Genomic DNA, 22624 nt, shown 5'->3' on the forward strand with positions numbered 1-22624 from the left:
TGAGACCCATTCACCAAAAGTCAACCATCGGTCAAATATCGACGGTAGGGTCCACAACCCTACGTAACTCAATCCAGAAAATTCACATCTCAGATTTCCGATCCATAACTTCTAATTATCCACATTATGCTTCTAAAACATCATACTAAAGTTTCATTACAATCCAACGTTGGATCTCCACCAATTGCCGAAACTAAATGGCAGTTAACGTTTTATTTTATGAACTTACAAATCCAATTCGGGAAGATTCGTACATCAGATTCCTGATCCGTAAGTTCCTATGGTTCTGAAATATTATGTACTATAATGTATTAAAGTTTGGCGATGATCCAACGGTCGGATCGTCGATTGCTATAACAATTAAGTGATGCACCATAATGAAACTAGGTTTACAATAATCAAATCACATATACCGATATCAAATCTGAGATCAATATATAGATTTAGCATAAAATAGCATCGGCGGTCCACTGGCCATGCGCCTTCGCGGTGGCGGTCGACCTCCCTGACTCGTCGGGAAATTCAACTATTTCTAAAAATTCTCAAACTTCATAGAAATGAAGATCTCAGTGAGTAGAGAAACTTTCATACATGTGACTAAGGCCAATTTGGCTAAGAAAAGCCCCAATTTCACAAAAATCCACCGGAGCTCTAAATTTGGGTGTGTTTGACTCGACCTCCAAACTCACTCTAACGCCTAAAACATTGCTTGGGCTTTGTTCCTGGGGTTGAGGGGAGCTTATTGGTGGTGGTAATTGGATGAACCCATATCAGGATTTGAGGAATTTACACACAATCCTGTCACTCCCACGTTGCGGGTTTTACTATTTTGAAGGCTAGATTCCATCAAATTTGGGGTGGAATGGAATTAGGGGAGGTCTTCGAGTGTTTCCCAAGTGGTTAGGTGGTTTGATTTATCAGAAAATCGATGGAAAAGCCTAAAAAAGGGTTAAACGGGCTGGGTCCGACAGATTTTGAAGGTATGGTCCCCCTTTTCTTCTTTTTCTTCTTCTCTCATTTCTCTCCTTCCTCTTGTCTCTCATTGGTCACTTCCCTCTCTCTCTCTCCCTCATTGGCCGACTTCCCTCCCTCATCTCTCCTTTATTTTTCATCTGCACCACCCACTTTTCTTTCCTTTAATATGGGCCACACACGTTGCTCAATCATATTTTGGTCCAAAAAATTTGGAGCTTTCTAGGAAATAACTAATTTACTAAAATGCCCCCAACTTTAAACGTTAATATCTCCTTCGTTATAACTCCCAATCGCGTTCTGTTTGCACCTACACGTCCATAGCGACGTGTACTACGAGAATACGCCAAGAAAATGAACCTTAAGTGACACGACACGGTAGTCAACAAAAGTCAATACTTTACCTCAAAGGGCATTTTCGTAAATTCACTTATTAAAATTATAAAAATCATAATTTTTAGGGACGGACCGTTACATGTCGAGCAGCCCACTCTAGTGGCCCAGCCTACTCCCACCTAGTAGCCCACTATTATGGCCCAGCCTGCTCTCACTAGCAGCCCACTCTCGCTGCCTAGCTTGCTCTCGCCGAGCAGCCTACTCCCGTGAACTTCCAAGCAGCCCAAATCGGTCCAACATTAGTTCAACCAATCCGACTCCAAATTTATGGATTAACGATCGAACTGGGAGCATTTTCACCACATTTTTCTGTGGATTTGACATTTTCCAACTCAAATCTCGCGTCCGGAGTCTACCACACTTCCACTGCTCCATGAGATGCATTCCTTCCAAGCTCTTCCAACCCAAATGGAGAATAACACTTGTCTCGACAAGTAATAGAGTTGACGAGCACGCCCTCGTATAGCAGACGGCCTTGGTGAATCAGCTCTTGCAATGTACCGAGATACAATGTGCCCCTGACAAGGTGTCTCGAAGTATGACAAAGGCAGACAAAGAATCTCTCCAGTAACGTCCCAGCAAGCAGCCACTTGACACATGGAGTATACTCCCAACTGGGCCTTCAAGATAGCGTATACTCCCGTCTTAGCGCATAGAGGAGAGTGCATTCTCAGTTAGGCCCAGGGATAAACATACACTCATGGTTGGGCCCACATTCTGATAATCAACATGAACAACCTTTCAGGCAAAGTGTTCATTTGCAGCAAGGCCCGCAAAGAGCATCGTCCACCACACATCAAAATAGGCAGCACAATGGACAGAGATGAGCAGTCACTCAATCTAGCTTAAGTTCAACCAGCAGCCTGGGAGTTACCTACTTGCCTGCTAGGAATATATCACATGCACTGTAGCCGCACTGTAGACGAGCTGAACATATAGATGAACCATCTAGACCAGTAGGTCACGACCGACGACAGCCGAGTGCTCCGCCACCCCCAACAAAAACCAATTTAGGAAGAAGTAGAAAGGCTCATGACCGAGCGATTGCGGGATTTCCAAAGCAACGAAGCTATTGATAAGGCATTTTGATAAGTCATGACCAACATAAGGAAGTCATCTTTCAATGACAATATCAAGCAGATAGGACTACCCCACATAGATTGCCGGATATAAAGACTACTTCTGTTCTGACAAACGCAGCAACTCAGCCTAATGGTACACCGGGGGCAGACGAGTGCCAGAAGGATACACCAACTCGACTACCAAGAACCGGGGGCATGCCTTGTTCTCAACACTCCAGACGATTCAATACTGAAGCAGCACATCATCAATAGTTGAGCATCACGAACCTAGTCATCCAATTCCTCCTGCTGCACACAACCTGGCCTAAGCCCTGCTTTCACAGCCGTGCCTACCTGTGATGCGAAATATATAAGCACACAAATTTAACCCTCTTTTGACAATTGTAGTAAAAGTATAAGTAGGGATCGTTCTGGAACGGGGATTAGGAGGGCTTGCTAATAACATCTAAACTGACTCAAAAACATAAAACTAAACTTAAAAACACTTAATAAGACTCTCAAGACTCAAAGCAAACTTAAAATACTCAAAATAACTTAAAACAACCAAATAAACTCAAACTAGACACTAGGAATGACTTTGGACGAAAATTGACTTTTACTTGAATCAAAACACTTAAAAACACAAACTAAAACATATTTGAAACACTCTGAAACAAGAAACTAAAAGGGGGGTTTTGATTTGGATGAAGTTGAAACAAACAAACAAGTATGAAAAATTAGACAGATTGTAAAATAAATTTGAGAAATAAGATGATGGATGGAATAGCTAGAGGCTTTTTCTCCACACATGACATGCATGCAAATAACTTGATTTCCAGTTACTACTTCATTGAATTATGAATGACAATGCTCCAAATTAACCATGACATCACTAATTAACTCTCAGATTTTCCTTGTTTTATTGGATTGGACGACATCATTCGACAACCCAAAACATTCTTCTAAAGTTCCCTACATGACATCATAATAGAGATACAATCAAAGATCATTACGTTTAATGAAAATCATAAGCATTGACAAAGCACTTGCAACTATGACATCATGTCACTCATGCTAGGAATTGAACTTAACGCGATCGTTTATAAGCGACCTTCACTACATGTGAATATAAGTTTGTAACGATTATGTGAAACTTCCTTATATTCTAGCAATGGATTTATGCATGCCAATTAAGTGTCGACCCTTAATCAACAAATACAAATAAGTTATCAATCAAATAGTTAAGCCAATTGCATTTACGATTCAAGAGTTCATAACTGGAATTTATCAAATCATATTACACGCATAATCATGGCTTTGAAATCACCCCTAGCCAAGAGGGGTTTAACCACTCATCTTCACAACAAAACAAAGTAAAATGAATTTAAAAATTGGAAACAAAAGAAAGAAAACACCTAAACGCTCCAACGATCCAAGTTGGATAGCAAGCACATCCAAGCACTTTCCTTCCCTTCTTTTGCTACGGCACAAGGTGTTGGTAAGTGTTTGAAGGTTTGTTTGTATGGAGGAATGGATGTGAAGATGAATGGATGTGTTTTGATTGATCTCCCCTTGATGAAGGGTGGATGAATGTATTTATAGACTAGGAAGAGGATGTAGTGGGTGGTGGTAATGAGTGGATGTAGTGGTAGGTGAATGTGTTGGGTGGTTGAAAGGAGTGGATGTAGTGGTAGTTGAATGTGTTGGGTGGTTGAAAGGAGTGGATGTGTTGGGTGAAATGAGTGGATGTAGTGGTAGGTGAATGTGTTGGGTGGTAGAAATGAGTGGATGTAGTGGTAGGTGAATGTGTTGGGTGGTAGAAATGAGTGGATATGTTGGGTGAAATGAGTGGATGTAGTGGTAGGTGAATGTGTTGGGTGAAATGAGTGTGCTAAAATGGTTATTTATAGGGAGAGGATGATGCACAAACTTCAAATTTCATCCATTCCTTTTGCTCCAAGCATAAGCTATCCATTCCATACCAAAAAATGCTCCAAAATGCTCCAAAATGCACTTCTTTGCCATATTAACCCTTTGGACCTACAAACACACGAAAATAGCTTAAAATGCATAATTAACTAAGAAATAACAACATAAATGCATGAGAACAAGCTAACTTAGTCGCATAAATATGCTTCTATCAAATTCCCCCACACTTAGCTTCTGCTAGTCCTCCAGCAAAACAAAACAAACGAAACAAACAAAACACAACCTAGACCTTCCAACATTTGCCTCAGGGATTTTTAATGAAACATGACATGTTAAGAATCATCATTCCCACAGATTTTGGTCATCTTTACACTTGAGCACATACTTAATCACAGTCACCACTTACTAGTTCACAATTAACCAATTAAAATGATGTTTTGAATGTAGTAACATGCCTTAGAGAATTTGCTCAATTTCTTACAAGATACTCTCTATTTTCACACACATTTTCTGACTACACACCCTACACTAGTATATGTGAGAAGATTAATGTAAACACGAAAGACTAGGACTCACATGTGTTATAACAAAGAAAGCAATTTTCTGGAGTTATTAAGCATGTTTAGTAATGATCTCATGAATGGAATGCTACTACTTAGATGCGAGAACCAGTGACACCATATGCTCATACCAACTTCAAACTCCACAAATTGAAACACATAACACTCAAGATAGAAGTCAAAGGTTGTAACGGGGATAAAGGTAATGGCTAACAAAGAAAGGATAGGGATAACAAACCTTCTTAAAGCAATAGCGAGCAAAGTAATGAAATTGAAACTTAGAATTCACTTTAGAATGCAGAAATCAACTTTTAAATACAAAGGGAAGATTCATGCAACACTTAGGGCTGAATTCAATGTTTTGGACCCTTTTTTTTTTAACAAACTTTTTTTTTTCTTTTCACTCTTTTTTTTTTTTCTACCCGTGCCTTATTAAGGACTTTGGCACACACACACACACAAGAATCACTTCCCCCACACTTGCTTTCTGCAATACATTGATAAAAAAAAAAAGAGTTCATTTTAAGTCATGTTTTACTATGCTTTAAGAACAAGGGTATGGATGGTCCTAAAACTAGGCCAGGTAAGGATAGTGTGGATTAACAAAGAACATAGGCTTAACAAGGCTCAACGGGGTTAAACTTAAACACATAAAGAAATAAGGGCACGGAAATTTAGCTTTGGTGGTCACTACACAACTTCATCTTGAATATGTGTTATGCAAATCAATAACATGCTTTGAATGAAATAGGCATGAGTTCTAGCATCCTTGTCCCTAACTGAGGATGAATTGGCAAATTGTCTCCACTGTTGGAAGTATGCCCACAAAGCCACTCATTTGATGTAATAGCTTTTTGGAATACTTATTATGTTAAACTTTTATATGTTTAATGGAGGGCAAATCTTATTGTTAATCACTGTTTATTGTATCATGTGTTTAAGCAATAAGTGAATCCAAGGAATGTATTTGTTCTAAGAGATAAGTGATCTAAGTGAGTTAGATTATCGAGACCTTTCTCTTATGTTCATTCCTAAAACGTTCCTAGCCATAGGATTGCCAATTGGGCATTGACAATCCGCTAAGGTTAGTATGTGTTATGTTGACTCAAGCGTGAGTATGACTAGTCTCAAGTGATTTGGTGTTGGACACTAAGACAGACACATAGGTGCTCGAAAGAGTAATCGAGTACACTGAACTACGATCAAATCAGAGTTCGAACATACATGTCATGTAAGAACTCTAAGGTTGCAATATGCAAAGTAGTCATTTGACCTGAGGCATCATAGATGTCTAATGGTTAGGTCCTTGATCTTTGATCCTGTCAATGGCATTCCCTCGGAGTGTCCACGACATTGTTGGGGTCAAGCTATCTAGTCATGTAGGCATATGAATGTATAACAAGGGATCTCTAACCTTCCATGGTGGAGGGAGAATACTCTAAGATATGATTCTAAAGTCTTTGGCCAAAGCAAATGAATATGACTAAAGGAAGGATGTTCCAAATAATATTCAAGGGAATCATATAAGAAAGTATCACATTGGATAGTAGACATGAAACAAACTATCACTTAAACAATGTGATTAAGAGTATTGTATTAGAGAATGACCGTATTGCATTGTAGTTGTAACTGGATAGGTTCTCCAACCAATTCTACTTAGCTTGGGTAACCATGACATGCTGCTAGGCGTCAACCATGGTTTGTGGAAGCCCTAATGGTTAGCAAATACTAATCAATAAAAGGGAGAATTGAAATGTGGTTTCAATTCACAATCGATAGTTAAGAGTAACATCGCCCACTGCCTCGCTAATTAGAACCTAATGGATCGTACACCGAGTAAGGATGTATGTGAAGAAATCAAATGAAATGGATAAGCAATTAAATGGTTTAATTGAAGAATGGTCAAGATTAATTAATTAGTTAATTAATTATACGAAAGGTTCGCATTGGGCTTATATGTTGGTTTTGGGTTTCGGGGCCCAAAAGCGTTTTGGTCCAAAAAGGCCCATTATGTTTAAGTTGTATGACAACTAAAACAAAATGGGCAAATAGCCCAATAACACCAAGGAGGCCGGCCATTAGGGTTGGATGGGCAAAGTTTGCTTAATTGCAAGTTTGCCACTCACCAAAGAAATGAAGTATAAATTCAACTTTATAGCTTCAAGGGTTTTCTAGTTGAAATTGGGTGAAAACATGTTCTCCATTTTCTTCCAAGAGGCCGGCCATTAAAGGAAGAAACATCTAGCAATCTCTTCTTCTTTTAATCATCCATATCATCTTCACAAGATACAACCTTGGTGAAGAGACTTAGAGACATCAAGCTTTTGGTGTTTTGGAGAACAAATCCTTTTTTCCTCAAATCATCAAAGGAGCACTAAAGGGAGGAAAACACAAGAAGGATTCAAGGAGCTTGGAGGTGACTTGAAGGCCCTCCACTTGGGTGAATCCCTTGTGTAAACAAGGATGAGCTTCAAGGGTAAAGAATCACTAAATTCTTCTTTCTCTTTAATGTTGTTAAAGAGTTTATTTTGGTTCACCATATACTAGGCTTTGAAAAGTCATGGGTTTTATTGAATTGTTTTTGGATGCATGCCTATATTAATGAGTTAATAGTATGCATATGTATTCAAATGTTCATACTTGTTCTTAGCTAGGACAAAATTTTTCCTTCAAGTGGTATCAGAGCCTAGGCTTAGTTTATGGTGAATCCTTTTGGGTTTTGTGACTTTCATATTTTGTGATTTAAATGTTGTAAATGTTACAAGCTTTGTTCTTGCTTTTGAATTTATAAATTTTGCTAGAAAATTTAGCATCTCAAATGTTGTAGATGTATTTCATTTAAGCATGAATATTGGAACTAAAATTTGGTGCCATGTGTTTTGGGAAATTCGGCCAAATCCAAAGGGTGATTTTTTGGGTTCATGTTTGTCTTGTTAAAATGGTTTTAAAGTGACTTTTGGAACCCCTAAGTACCCTAGGATGTTAGCCCTCTTTTGAATGGTGAAAATTTGAGTTTTGGTAAGTGAAAACATTCATGGAGCTATTAGGAGTTTTCATGAGTGTTCTTCAATGTTCTTGAAGTTCTTGCCAAGAACATAAAGTTTTGAAGTTTTGATTCAAAAGTTTTATGTTTTTCATAAAGTTTTGGTTTAAATTTTGATGATTGAGGTTATTGGTGAGATGTGATGAAATGATTTTAATATTTGTCATAATTAGTCATAGACTTTATTTTTTCAAACAAATCATCACTTTCATCCTTTTCCTCACCCACCAAAAACCACTAGCAAAATTTTTTAGATTTTTTTTCAAATTTTTCCCAAATGGCCGGCCACCCCAAGTGGGGTTATTTTTGGGGCCTTTTGTGCAATTACATAAAGTTTTAGATACTTTTGTGTATTTGCATTTTAGCCCAAAAAGTTTACGTTTTTACGTTGTGGCCCAAATGTTGTGGTCATAGTTTCCTTTTGGCCCAAAAGGATGAGAACAAAATTGTTTTGTCTCTTTAAATGAGAATTGGATTTTCATTTCATTTAGTTCCATTTAAATCAATTCTATGGATCCAAAAACCAATTGTTTAAAGTTGTTTTCTTAGTTAATTTGATTGATTAAGAAAAGGGTGATTATGAACCAAAGGCCACTATAATTGAGCTATGTGATTGGCCGATATACATTATGAATGTTTGGGTTTTAGTAGTGTAGATTTGAATGTAATTTGATTAATTCAATTTGTTGTAAATGGACATAAGTCCATCATTTGATTTATGTTGTAAAAGGGCATAAGCCCTTATTATTATTTCATGTATTCCTTTTTGTTTATATGTATGCAAAATGGAATAGTTGGGTCCAACGCCCAATAGGAAATAACGGTTTAATTAGATTAAACGCGTAACTAAAATCAACAACTATCTACCTTAAACCCAAGGTCCAACACAAGGCTCATGTTGGATCAAATCAATCGGTTCATAATCATCCTAAAACCTAATATGACTATATAGTCCATATGAGGATGCAATGCATTCGTTAGTAGTTCCATATAGTCTCGCTTGTTTCAACGAAACAGTGGGAGTATTATATGCTACTAATTCATATTGACTTGGACCAATAGTTGTGATAGGCCCAAGTTCTTTTAATGTGATTAAAATGTTTTGATGTAGCCCAAAACAACTCCCTCAAAACAAATATTAAGTTGATAAGCGAGAGATGTTTTGAACATCTCTTCGTAGGCCTTCCACCGTGGTGGGCTCCAAGCGTTTGTGACTCATGCACCGGCTTCACCCTATCATGGGGGAGTACAAAGCATGTGCTTACATCCAGGAGGAATCCATATACATATGATGAGGTGAGTGTAGGCAACGAGGATAGCCGATATCATATCATTGTGAGGCTATTCTTGAACCCCTTCACAAACTAAGCATGGTGGGAATAACTTAACTAAGTGCAATGGAGCCGATATCGTATCATCATGAGGCAACATTCTCTAGAGGCCAAACGGATGGGTAATTACAAAAGTTGTAAATGAATAATGCGTTATTCTCTCATCATTATTTTTGCTAACCAATATCGTATCATCGTGAGGTGGGCTTGGTAATGGTGAGTCTCCCATAACCCGCTAAGAGTTCAATATAACTCTCGAATTCTATTGAGGGATGTGGAATTTGCCAAAAATAGTGGGTGGTACTATTTGATTCAAAGACCCAATCAAATAGTTTTAAACAAACAATCTAATACGATTTCTGTTATGTTATGTAGTGAACGACATGCCTAAAATTATACCCACCATTATACTTGACAAAAAGGGCCTTAAGGGCCAACGTTTCCTTGCTTGGTATCGCCATATTGAGAATGTCTCAAAGGTGAAAGACATATTGTATGTGCTTAAGCAATCCCCACCTCATGTACCTCCTACGAAATTAGCTTCAAAGGAGGAGTGTCAAAATTATGTTAGACACTATGAGAATGACTTACAAGCCAAATGCTTAATCCTTACTTCACTTAGTGAGGAGCTTATGAAGCTACATAAGCACATGGACACTTCTTGTGCCATGGTTGAAAGTTTGCATAAGATGCATGACATTGAGACTAGTAATGTACGATTCTCAAATGTTTGTAGTCTAATGAATGCCAAGATGGCAAAGGGGGCATCGGTTCATAAACATGGACAAAAGGTGGAAAAGATATTTAGAAATCTTAAAAGTTTAGGAACTTCCATTGATGGGAAAATGGCCCAAGATTTTTTCCTTGCATCTCTCTCGGATGATTTCACTAAGTTTATTGTAAACTATAAAGTGAATAGATTCGATCATTCTTTGAAAGAGATGATTGACATGTGCTGTAAATTTGAAAAAGGTTTCAAAAGGGACAGTGGGAGTGAGAATGCAATGATAAGGAAAAGGTTGCATAAGAAGAAGGCAAAGAAATCCAAAGGAACATGCTTTCATTGTGGAAAGGATGAACGTTGGAAGAAGAAATACAGGGTGCACATTGCGAGCCTTATGACACGAACTTTTGAAGAGACTATTTCTGTCATAGATAGTTCTTTTACAGTGAGCTCCAGTTCCTGGATATTTGATTCAGGCGCTAGTCAACATATCTGTAATACGATGCAGGGACTAGTGGGGAGCAAGCCACTGAGCAATGGGGAGATGGTTATGCGAGTTGGGAACGGCACTAAAATCTCTGCAAAAGCAACAGGCACCTACATGCTTAACCTACCCTCTGGGGAAGTCCTGGAACTTAAAAATTGTTTATATTTTCCTTCATGTATAAAGAATTTGATTTCCATCTCTAAGCTTTTACGAGATGGGCACTCAGTATTGTTTGACAAAATGAGTTGCACTTTATACTTGAACGGTCGTATTATCTCTCATGGTAATATGATAGAGGGACTTTTTCACCTAGAGACGAATAGTGGGATGCACTGTATTGCAAGCAGGAATACCTCAAAACCCAAAAGGGCTAGAGAAGAAGTTAACCAAGAAAAGATGTGGCATCTTAAACTTGGACATGTGAACCTTGAAAAGATTCACAAGATGTCGAAAGACGGATACATACACCCATTAGGTAATGACCGGATGGGTACTTGTGAATGTTGCTTGAAAGGGAAGATGACCAAATCTCCATTTACTGGAAAAGGAGAGCGTGCCACTAAAATTCTAGGGTTAATCCACACTGACGTATGTGGACCTATGTCTACTACGTCGAGAGGAGGCTTCTCCTACTATATCACATTCACCGACGATCACTCTCGGTTTGGCTATGTGTATCTTATGAAGTACAAGTCAGAATCCTTTGAAAGGTTCAAAGAATTCAAGAATGAAGTTGAGAAGCAAACTGGGAAACAGATAAAGACCCTAAGATCAGATCGAGGGGGTGAATATCTGAGTAATGAGTTCCTAGATTATCTCAAAGAGTGTGGAATAATATCACAGTGGACTCCTCCAGGAACTCCACAACTTAATGGAGTTTCTGAAAGGAGAAATCGAACCTTGATGAACATGGTTCGTTCTATGATGAGTTCTGCTGATCTACCAGTAACATTCTGGGGATATGCTCTATATACAGCAGCTTACTTGCTTAATAGAGTACCTTCCAAGTCAGTTCCACAAACGCCCTATGAGATATGGCATGGAAGAAAGCCAAGTCTTAAACATGTTAAGATTTGGGGTTGTGAAGCATATGTCAAGAAGCTTGAAGCTACTAAGCTTAAAGCGAGATCAGTAAGATGTTATTTTGTGGGATATCCTAAAGAAACTATGGGATATGAGTTCTACCATCCTGACGACCAGAAAGTCTTTGTCGCCAGAAATGCTATGTTTCTTGAAGAACAATTTGTTCTCAGAGGAACTATAAGCAAACATATGGAAATTAATGAGATTAATAATGAACCACAAACGAGCACTAGACATATTGACAACCCTGTTCCTGAACCCCTAGCTCCACGTAGATCTGAACGGGTTAATAAGCCACCTAAGAGGTATGGCTTAGACAATGACTTTGATGAATTGTACCTTCTAGGTGACAATGAAACAAAGGAGGACCCTAGGGACTACACTGAAGCAATGTCCGACATTGATTCAAAGAGATGGCAAGAGGCCATGAAATCCGAGATGGATTCCATGTATCAAAATCAGGTCTGGACTCTTGTAGACCCTCCAGAAGGTATTGTACCTGTTGGAAACAAATGGGTCTTCAAGAGGAAGATAGGCGTTGATGGGAACGTGGAGACTTATAAGGCTAGACTCGTAGCCAAGGGTTACAGGCAACGAGAAGGGATTGACTATGAAGAAACCTTCTCTCCTGTAGCCATGATTAAGTCCATTCGGATTTTGCTTGCTATAGCTGCGTACCATGATTATGAGATATGGCAAATGGACGTGAAGACAGCCTTTCTGAATGGCTACCTAGAGGAAGAGCTCTATATGACTCAACCCGAGGGTTTCGTGTCCAAGTCTGAAAAGCCTAAGGTATGCAAGCTTCAAAGGTCCATTTATGGACTTAAGCAAGCCTCCAGGAGCTGGAATATTCGTTTCGACACTGAAATCAAAACGTTTGGTTTTGCCCAAAACGAAGACGACAATTGTGTTTATCAAAAGGTCGTTGGGGAAGCAGTAGTATTCCTAGTGTTATATGTAGATGACATATTACTATTCGGGAATGACACTGCAGTACTTTCTTCTGTAAAAGTGTGGTTGTCCAAAACCTTCCACATGAAAGATTTAGGAGATGCATCTTATGTACTTGGGATAAAGCTCTATCGTGATAGATCCAGAAAATTAATTGGATTATCCCAATCTATGTACATTGATAAGGTGTTAAGTAGGTTCCAGATGGAACAATCTAAGAAAGGTTTTCTTCCTGTTGGACATGGAATTCATCTTTCTAAATCCATGGAACCTAAGACTCCTGAAGAGATACGGCAAATGAGTTGTATTCCTTATGCTTCTGCCATAGGGAGTCTCATGTATGCCATGATATGCACAAGGCCTGATATCGCATATGCTGTGAGCATTACTAGTCGATATCAATCTAACCCAGGATCAGAACACTGGACAGCTGTCAAGACGGTCCTTAAGTACTTAAGAAGAACAAAGGACATGTTCCTCGTATATGGAGGAGCATCAGAGTTGCGAGTGGAAGGCTATACAGACGCAGATTTCCAATCTGACGTCGATGATAGAAGTTCCAACTCCGGATATGTATTCACTCTGAATGGTGGGGCTGTCAGTTGGAAAAGCAAGAAGCAAAGTGTAATTGCTGATTCCACGACAGAGGCTGAATATGTCGCTGCAGCTGAAGCCGGAAAAGAAGCGTTCTGGATGATGAAGTTCATCACTGAACTTGGAGTGGTTCCAACCATTACATCACCAGTAACTTTGTACTGTGATAATAATGGGGCGATAGCTCAAGCCAAGGAACCTAGGGCACATCAAAAGAACAAGCATATTGACAGACGCTTTAATATCATTAGAAGATATGCTGCCGAGGGGAAAATAAACATCCTCAAAGTTGCTTCAGCCGATAACGTAGCAGATCCACTGACAAAGCCAATGTCTCAAATCCAGCTTGACCGTCATATGGAAAAGATGGGTATAAGATACATGGGAAGGTGGCTTTGAGTGCAAGTGGGAGATTGTTGGAAGTATGCCCACAAAGCCACTCATTTGATGTAATAGCTTTTTGGAATACTTATTATGTTAAACTTTTATATGTTTAATGGAGGGCAAATCTTATTGTTAATCACTGTTTATTGTATCATGTGTTTAAGCAATAAGTGAATCCAAGGAATGTATTTGTTCTAAGAGATAAGTGATCTAAGTGAGTTAGATTATCGAGACCTTTCTCTTATGTTCATTCCTAAAACGTTCCTAGCCATAGGATTGCCAATTGGGCATTGACAATCCGCTAAGGTTAGTATGTGTTATGTTGACTCAAGCGTGAGTATGACTAGTCTCAAGTGATTTGGTGTTGGACACTAAGACAGACACATAGGTGCTCGAAAGAGTAATCGAGTACACTGAACTACGATCAAATCAGAGTTCGAACATACATGTCATGTAAGAACTCTAAGGTTGCAATATGCAAAGTAGTCATTTGACCTGAGGCATCATAGATGTCTAATGGTTAGGTCCTTGATCTTTGATCCTGTCAATGGCATTCCCTCGGAGTGTCCACGGCATTGTTGGGGTCAAGCTATCTAGTCATGTAGGCATATGAATGTACAACAAGGGATCTCTAACCTTCCATGGTGGAGGGAGAATACTCTAAGATATGATTCTAAAGTCTTTGGCCAAAGCAAATGAATATGACTAAAGGAAGGATGTTCCAAATCATATTCAAGGGAATCATATAAGAAAGTATCACATTGGATAGTAGACATGAAACAAACTATCACTTAAACAATGTGATTAAGAGTATTGTATTAGAGAATGACCGTATTGCATTGTAGTTGTAACTGGATAGGTTCTCCAACCAATTCTACTTAGCTTGGGTAACCATGACATGCTGCTAGGCGTCAACCATGGTTTGTGGAAGCCCTAATGGTTAGCAAATACTAATCAATAAAAGGGAGAATTGAAATGTGGTTTCAATTCACAATCGATAGTTAAGAGTAACATCGCCCACTGCCTCGCTAATTAGAACCTAATGGATCGTACACCGAGTAAGGATGTATGTGAAGAAATCAAATGAAATGGATAAGCAATTAAATGGTTTAATTGAAGAATGGTCAAGATTAATTAATTAGTTAATTAATTATACGAAAGGTTCGCATTGGGCTTATATGTTGGTTTTGGGTTTCGGGGCCCAAAAGCGTTTTGGTCCAAAAAGGCCCATTATGTTTAAGTTGTATGACAACTAAAACAAAATGGGCAAATAGCCCAATAACACCAAGGAGGCCGGCCATTAGGGTTGGATGGGCAAAGTTTGCTTAATTGCAAGTTTGCCACTCACCAAAGAAATGAAGTATAAATTCAACTTTATAGCTTCAAGGGTTTTCTAGTTGAAATTGGGTGAAAACATGTTCTCCATTTTCTTCCAAGAGGCCGGCCATTAAAGGAAGAAACATCTAGCAATCTCTTCTTCTTTTAATCATCCATATCATCTTCACAAGATACAACCTTGGTGAAGAGACTTAGAGACATCAAGCTTTTGGTGTTTTGGAGAACAAATCCTTTTTTCCTCAAATCATCAAAGGAGCACTAAAGGGAGGAAAACACAAGAAGGATTCAAGGAGCTTGGAGGTGACTTGAAGGCCCTCCACTTGGGTGAATCCCTTGTGTAAACAAGGATGAGCTTCAAGGGTAAAGAATCACTAAATTCTTCTTTCTCTTTAATGTTGTTAAAGAGTTTATTTTGGTTCACCATATACTAGGCTTTGAAAAGTCATGGGTTTTATTGAATTGTTTTTGGATGCATGCCTATATTAATGAGTTAATAGTATGCATATGTATTCAAATGTTCATACTTGTTCTTAGCTAGGACAAAATTTTTCCTTCATCCACATGCTTCGAGGTATCATTTTCACTTCCCTTATATGTTCCCCAGGCAGATGTGGTAGACGAAGAGGAAGCATAAGATGATGAAGATGAGTACTCGAGAGCAAGGCTAGGTAAGCAATTAGGAAGGGGTTCCAGGCAGTCGGTTCCAGATCGGAAGATTGATACCAAGTGCTGGCTGATTGCTCTCTTTCTCCTTGTCCCAAAACAACGACAAGGAGAAGGATAGGGAGAAAGCATGATATGAGATACTCTTGCTTTCAACCTTCATGATATGAAATACTTTTGCTTTGGATGAGTTGTTTGCAGAGGTATCCCAGGGAATAAGGAACATTGAGTGACTCGAGAGGCTTTGTTGGGAAGGCATTCTCGGAGAAGAAGGGTTATGTATGTTTGCATTGCAGGGGAGGGTGAAGGTCGACATTTATATGAATTAATAACCGATACTATTCTTTCACTCTTGTCGGCAACCGTTGGATGATTGAATAGTAATTCTTCACGTGCTTTCTACGTCACCAGAAATCTTCAACAGATTGCCCGTAATTTTCGCAAGGCTGAGTGTGCATGTGACAGGCGCTGACATGTCTGAAAAGCAAGTGCCTCTTCGATATCTGGAATCGGCGCTTCGACAAACTGCCCGTGATTTCCACAAAGCTGACTCTGCATGTGACAGATGCTGACACGTCTGGAAAAGTTCTGCCTCTCCGATATCTGAGCTTGCCTCTTTGATCTCTGAAATCCCGTCGAGTGCAGAGGGTGCATGTGACAAGTGCGGACAAATCTGGAAAAGAAGATTGGCCGTGGTTTCTGAGCAAGCCCAGCTTTTGAGAAAGCTAGCGCCTCTTCGATTTTTGAGTTGGCCTCTTAGATTTCTGAGCACGCTTCTTCGATCTCTGAAATTCCATCAAGTGCTGATTTTTATAGAGGTATGCAGGATGTTCAAAGCACACTTGAATTTCTGCCTGTAGAAACTCCCTCTTTGCACTTATACGACCTTGACTTGTCCGACCTCTTCTTTCTTTAACACGTCTGAAAATGTCTGGCTCCTCCGACCGTCGTTTTGACTTGAACCTTGGTGAAGAGGCAGTCCCACCTTCTCCAGACAACATATGGCGCCCATCCTTCATATCCCCTACTGGTCCTCTTACCGTTGAGGATTCGGTGATGAAAAATGATATGACCGCCGCGGTGGTCTGATGTGAAAAATAAGTTAACACACAAAATTAAACCCTTTTTTTATCAATTGTAGCAAAGTATGTAAATAGGGATCGTTCTAGACCGGGGATTAAGAGGGATTGCTAAACACTTGAAAACTGACTTAGAAATGTAAAAACAAAGTTTAAAGCACTAGATTAGACTCAAAGAATGCAAAACTCACGTTTAAAATACTAAAACAAACCAAAAACTCAAAACAGCAATCAAAAGATTCAAAACTGCCTTAAAAACACTTTCTGGGCAGTTTTGAACACAAAGCATCAAATTGGACGAATTTGGGTTTTAACTTGTACCAAAACTCTTAAAAACATAAACCAACACACTTTCCAATTAATCTAGGAATTCAAAATAATAGGGGATTTGATTTGGACGAAAATAAACTTAAATGGCAGATTGTAAGAGAAACAGATTGTAATACAAAGTTATGAAGAATCAATGGATGATGGAATGGCTAAGGGGTTCTTCTCCACACATGAAATATATGCAACGTAAATCAATTTCCAGTTATCAATTCAATAAGTTATGAACCTCGATACTCCAAGTTAATTAGGTCCGCTTAAATTAACCTTCAGATTTCCCTAGAATCATTGAATTGGATGAATATGCATCGCAAACAAATTATTCCTAACAAGTTCTGTATATGAACAGCATGATAAAGACACAAGTTAGAATCATTACGTTCTTTGGAAATCATAAGCATCGACAAGGCATTTGTAACTATGGAAAGCATGATACTTTTGCCAGGAATCTACTTAACACGATCGTGACTAGCGACCTTCACTACTTGCGAATATAAATTCATAACGATTAGGTGAAACAAATTTATATCCTAGCACCAAATTCAAACCTGCAAATCAAGCGTGCAATTTCAATCAACATGCAAGAATAAGTTCTAAATCCAACGGTTAAGCAAATTGTATTCACAACTTATGCAACGATAACTGGAAGTAATCAACTTATTTCACATATATAATCATGGTTTTGAATACACCCTTAGCCAAAACAAAATTAGCCAATCATACTTAAAGCAAAACAAAGATTACATGAATTAGACATTAAAATCCAAAGAAAGAAAACACCTAGAATGCTCCAACTTGGCAGCAAGTGCATCCAAGATTCCTCCTTTCCCTTGCTTGCGGCAGATTGGTTTGTGGACAGGTTTTGGGTAGTTTTATGGTGTAGAATGGATGGGGAATGGTATGGAGAGGTTTAGGGTGAGTATGGAGGAGTATTTGATGGTTGAAGGATGGTAGAGAACTCGGCAAAGAGGGTGGAATAAGGTGGAGTGGCTGTTATGTTTTCTGGGCACTAGAATGGTGTTTTTAGGGTGTTTTGCTGCCTAGGGTGAGTATGGACTTATTTTCTGCATGAATGATGAATATGGGAGAGTGAACCCTTTGCCAAGGGTTGTAAACATGTATATATAGGCCCCAAAAACCCTAGAGAATCAGATTAGGCAGTGGGGGAAATGCACAGCAATGAGGGTGAATTTGTGGTGTGCAATGGTCCAAGGATGAAAATGGAGCAATGATGCAAAGTATGGAGGGTAAAATGGAGTGGTATTTCAGCTAGGGAGCATGAATGATTGTGTTCATTGCATGGAAATAAAAAGGGGAGGTGAAATGTTTCAGAAATTAGTCAAAGGTGCAACAACATGTGTTGCACACGGCATTGGATCCCAAATGTGGATGATGGAGCATCAATTGGTGCATGGAATGGTTGTGAAAGTTGTGTGAAATCTGATGGGTGAAGGGAACAAGAGGTATGCAGCAATTGAGTGTGATAATTGAGTGAATTGAGGCATGAAATCAGAAATATTTTAGGGGACAAGGATGATTAAGCATGCATGGGAATCCAAAGGGAATGCTATGTGGATTGCACGACAAGGATGTGTGTCCTTTTGTGGCTGAGTTCTTGATCCTTTGTACACTAATTCTTCACATTCTTAGCCTCTTTAAGTCTTCAATTTCGTCCAAACCTTGGTTCCAAATATGTGACATGCATTCCAAACTCCATTTTGCTCCAAAATGCTCCAAAATGCATCTTCTTGCCTACTTTATCCTTAAAATCTGAAAACATACGAAAATGACTTTAAACATTAAAATAACTAAGGAAACACGACATAAATGCACAAGAACAAGCCAACTAAGTCGCATAAATATGCTCCTATCATGGTCGCCCGAAACCTTGTCACTCCCAAAGATAACAGACTTCTTTCCAAACGATCTGATGAGTTGGCTGTTAAGGATTCTCTGGCTCTCAGTGTGCAGTGTGCAGGTTCTGTGTCCAATATGGCCCAACGTTTATTTGTTCGAACCCGTCAAGTTGAATCAGTGGCGGCTGAAGTGATGAGTCTCAAACAGGATATTAGAGGGCTCAAGCATGAGAATAAACAGTTGCACAAGCTTGCACATAACTATGCTACAAACATGAAGAGGAAGATTGACCAGATGCAGGAATCTGATGGTCAGATTTTACTTGATCATCAGAGGTTTGTGGGTTTGTTCCAACAGCATTTGCCTTCGTCTTCTGGGGTTGTACCACATAGTGAAGCTCCAAATGATCAACCTCTGATACCTCCTGCTTCTGTGGCTCTGCCGACTGCTGATGCTCCGCCGACTACTGAGACTTCTCCTAAGTAGCCTTTGTGAAGGCTCCCTCTTGTATTTTTTTGCCTCCTGTTCATTTTCAACGAATTTTAATGTAAAATACCTTGCATATCTGTCGATGTTTCAAAAATAAACTCACACCAAAAACAATTAAACAAGCAACAAATAAAAATGACAATTATGGCAAAATAAAATTGCAGAAAAGGGAAGGTTTTTAGGAATGCAAAACATGGGTTGCCTCCCAAGAAGCGCTTGCTTTAACGTCTTGCAGCCGGACGAAACTTCCTTCTAAGCTTGGATAGGGTCCACGGCACTAAGTGGGATTTCTTCCCCAATTTGCCCCAAATCACTCTCATAGTATAGCTTTAGACGATGCCCGTTCACTTTGAATTCATCGCCGTTCCTTAAGCTTTTAACTTGGACTGCACCATGGGGAAAAACATTAGTGACAACAAATGGCCCAATCCACTTAGACCGTAACTTACCAGGGAACAATCGTAGACGGGAATTGAATAGTAGCACTTTCTGTCCAATTGAGAATGTTTTTCCCCGAATCATTTTGTCATGAAATGCCTTTGTTTTCTCCTTGTAAATTAGCGCATTCTCATAGGCTTGGTTCCGTATCTCCTCAAGTTCATTCAGTTGGAGCTTCCTATTCATTCCAGCAGCATTTAAGTCCAAATTGAATGTTTTCACAGCCCAGTGCCCTTTGTGCTCCAGTTCCACAGGTAGGTGACACGGCTTGCCGTATATTAGTCGGAATTGAGACATCCCTAGGGTATTTTGTAGGCAGTACGATATGCCCACAGTGCATCTTCTAAACACAAGCTCCAATCCTTCTGGTTTGGCCCAACAGTCTTCTCCAAGATTTACTTGATTTCTCTATTTGAGACTTCGGCTTGGCCACTTATTTGAGGGTGGTATGGTGTGGAAACTCGATGCTTCACATTGTACTTTTTAAACAGCGCCTCAATGGTGCGATTGCAAAAGTGGGAGCCTCCATCGCTTATGAACACCCTCGGCATGCCAAATCTGGAAAAGATGTTAGCCTTGATAAAATCTGCCACCACTTTAGAATCGTTAGTACGGGTTGCTTTGGCTTCCACCCATTTCGACACATAATCCACGCCTAGCAGAACATAAGTAAAACCATATGACAGCAGAAAGGGTCCCATGAAATCCATACCCCATACCTCAAAGATCTCCACATTAAAGATGGGTGTTTGCGGCATTTGGTCCTTGGCACCTATTGTACCTATTCTTTGGCATCTATCACAAGTTATACAAAATGTTCTAGCATCCTTAAACAATGTAGGCCAATAGAAACCACTCTCTAAAACCTTAAGGGCTATCCTTTGGGTGCCAAAATGACCCCCACATGCATAACTATGGCAAAATGCAAGAATTGAATTAAACTCGGAATTGTGCACACATCTACGAATAATCTGGTCAGGACAATACTTCCATCAATATGGATCATCCCACACATAAAATCATGCATCATTTCTAAGTTTATCACGCTTGTACTTATCTAGAGTGCTAGGAACTTGTTTTGTGACCAAATAATTGACCAAATCAGCATACCAGGGCTCACTTACCTCCAGGGACAGCAATTGCTCGTCAGGGTAGGTTTATAGAATGGGTAAGGAGTCCTCCTCGTGCACCAAACGGCTGAGGTGGTCAGCCACCACATTTTCACTCCCCTTTTTATCTCTTATTTCAATGTTGAACTCTTGAAGTAGGAGCATCCAACGAATCAGCCTTGGTTTGGCCTCCTTCTTGGTGAGAAGATACTTCAACGCTGCATGGTCAGAATATACAATCACTTTAGTGCCAAGTAAGTATGAACGAAATTTATCTAAAGCAAATACAACTGCAAGAAGTTCTTTCTCAGTGGTACAATAATTCAATTGAGCATCGTTTAGGGTCCGGGAAGCGTAGTGGATGACGTGGGGCTGTTTGTTCCTTCTTTGGCCTAAAACAGCACCAATGGCATAATCAGATGCATCACACATTAGCTCAAATGGAAGGCTCCAATCTGGTGGCATGATGATGGGGGCCGAAGTCAACATGTCTTTGAGGGTTTTGAAAGCGGTCTCACACTCCTTGTTGAACTCGAAGGCTACTTCCTTTTGGAGTAAACGGCAAAGGGGTTGGGCAATTTTTGAGAAATCCTTGATGAATCTCCTATAAAATCCTGCATGGCCAAGAAAAGAACGAACCTCCCTCACCGAAGTGGGAGAGGGTAAGTGACGTACAAGATCTATTTTAGATTTATCAACCTCAATCCCTTTTTCTGATATGATATGCCCCAAAACTATACCTTGTTTTACCATAAAATGGCACTTTTCCCAATTCAAGACAAGATTAGTTTCGATGCATCGTTGTAAGATCAGAGTAAGATTATTCAAGCATGCATCAAATGAGTCACCAAAGACACTAAAGTCATCCATAAACACTTCAATGATCTTTTCCACAAAATCTGAGAAAATACTTACCATACATCTTTGGAATGTGGCTGGTACGTTGCATAGCCCAAATGGCATGCGTCGATAAGCAAAGGTACCAAAGGGACATGTGAAGGTAGTCTTTTCTTGGTCATCGGGAGCTATCACAATATGATTATAACACGAATAGCCATCAACAAAACAATAAAATGAATGACCGGCTAACCTTTCTAGCATTTGATCAATAAAGGGCAGCGGGAAGTGATCTTTTCTTGTCGTAGCGTTGAGCTTCCAATAGTCAATACAAACTCTCCATCCGGTTTGGATTCGGGTGGGAACAAGCTCATTATCTTCATTTTTTACCACAGTGACTCCAGACTTCTTAGGAACAACTTGGACCGGCGAGACCCAATGGCTATCAGAAATTGGGTAAATCACTCCACAATCTAGTAGCTTGATGATTTCCTTCTTCACAACGTCCATCATGGGTGGATTGAGCCGACGTTGTGCTTCTCTAGATGGTTTGGCTCCTTCTTCCAAGAGTATTCGATGCATGCAAGTGGTAGGGCTAATTCCCTTGATATCGGCCAATGTCCACCCAATGGCAGTTCTGTATTCCCGAAGCACCCTCACCAACTTGTCCTCCTCTTGTGCAGTGAGTGAAGAAGAGATGATGACGAGCAGCGTCTCTTGTTCTCTGAAAAACACATATTTCAAATGGCTCGGCAATGGTTTAGCTCTAAGGAAGGGGGCTGGATTACAGAAGGAAGTAACTTGTTAGCCGAATTGGAAATTGAAATTAGGTTAGGAGACTTACCAATATGCCTTGGATTTGACTCTAGGGCAGCAACCATCTCCACCAATTCTTCTTGAATAGGCATGGTAAGATGTTCCTTGTTGTTGCCGTGTGCATGCCTAAGTGCTGTTGGAAGTATGCCCACA

Source organism: Malus domestica, chromosome 13, assembly GCF_042453785.1.
Source record: "Malus domestica chromosome 13, GDT2T_hap1".
Classification (NCBI taxonomy): Eukaryota; Viridiplantae; Streptophyta; class Magnoliopsida; order Rosales; family Rosaceae; genus Malus; species Malus domestica.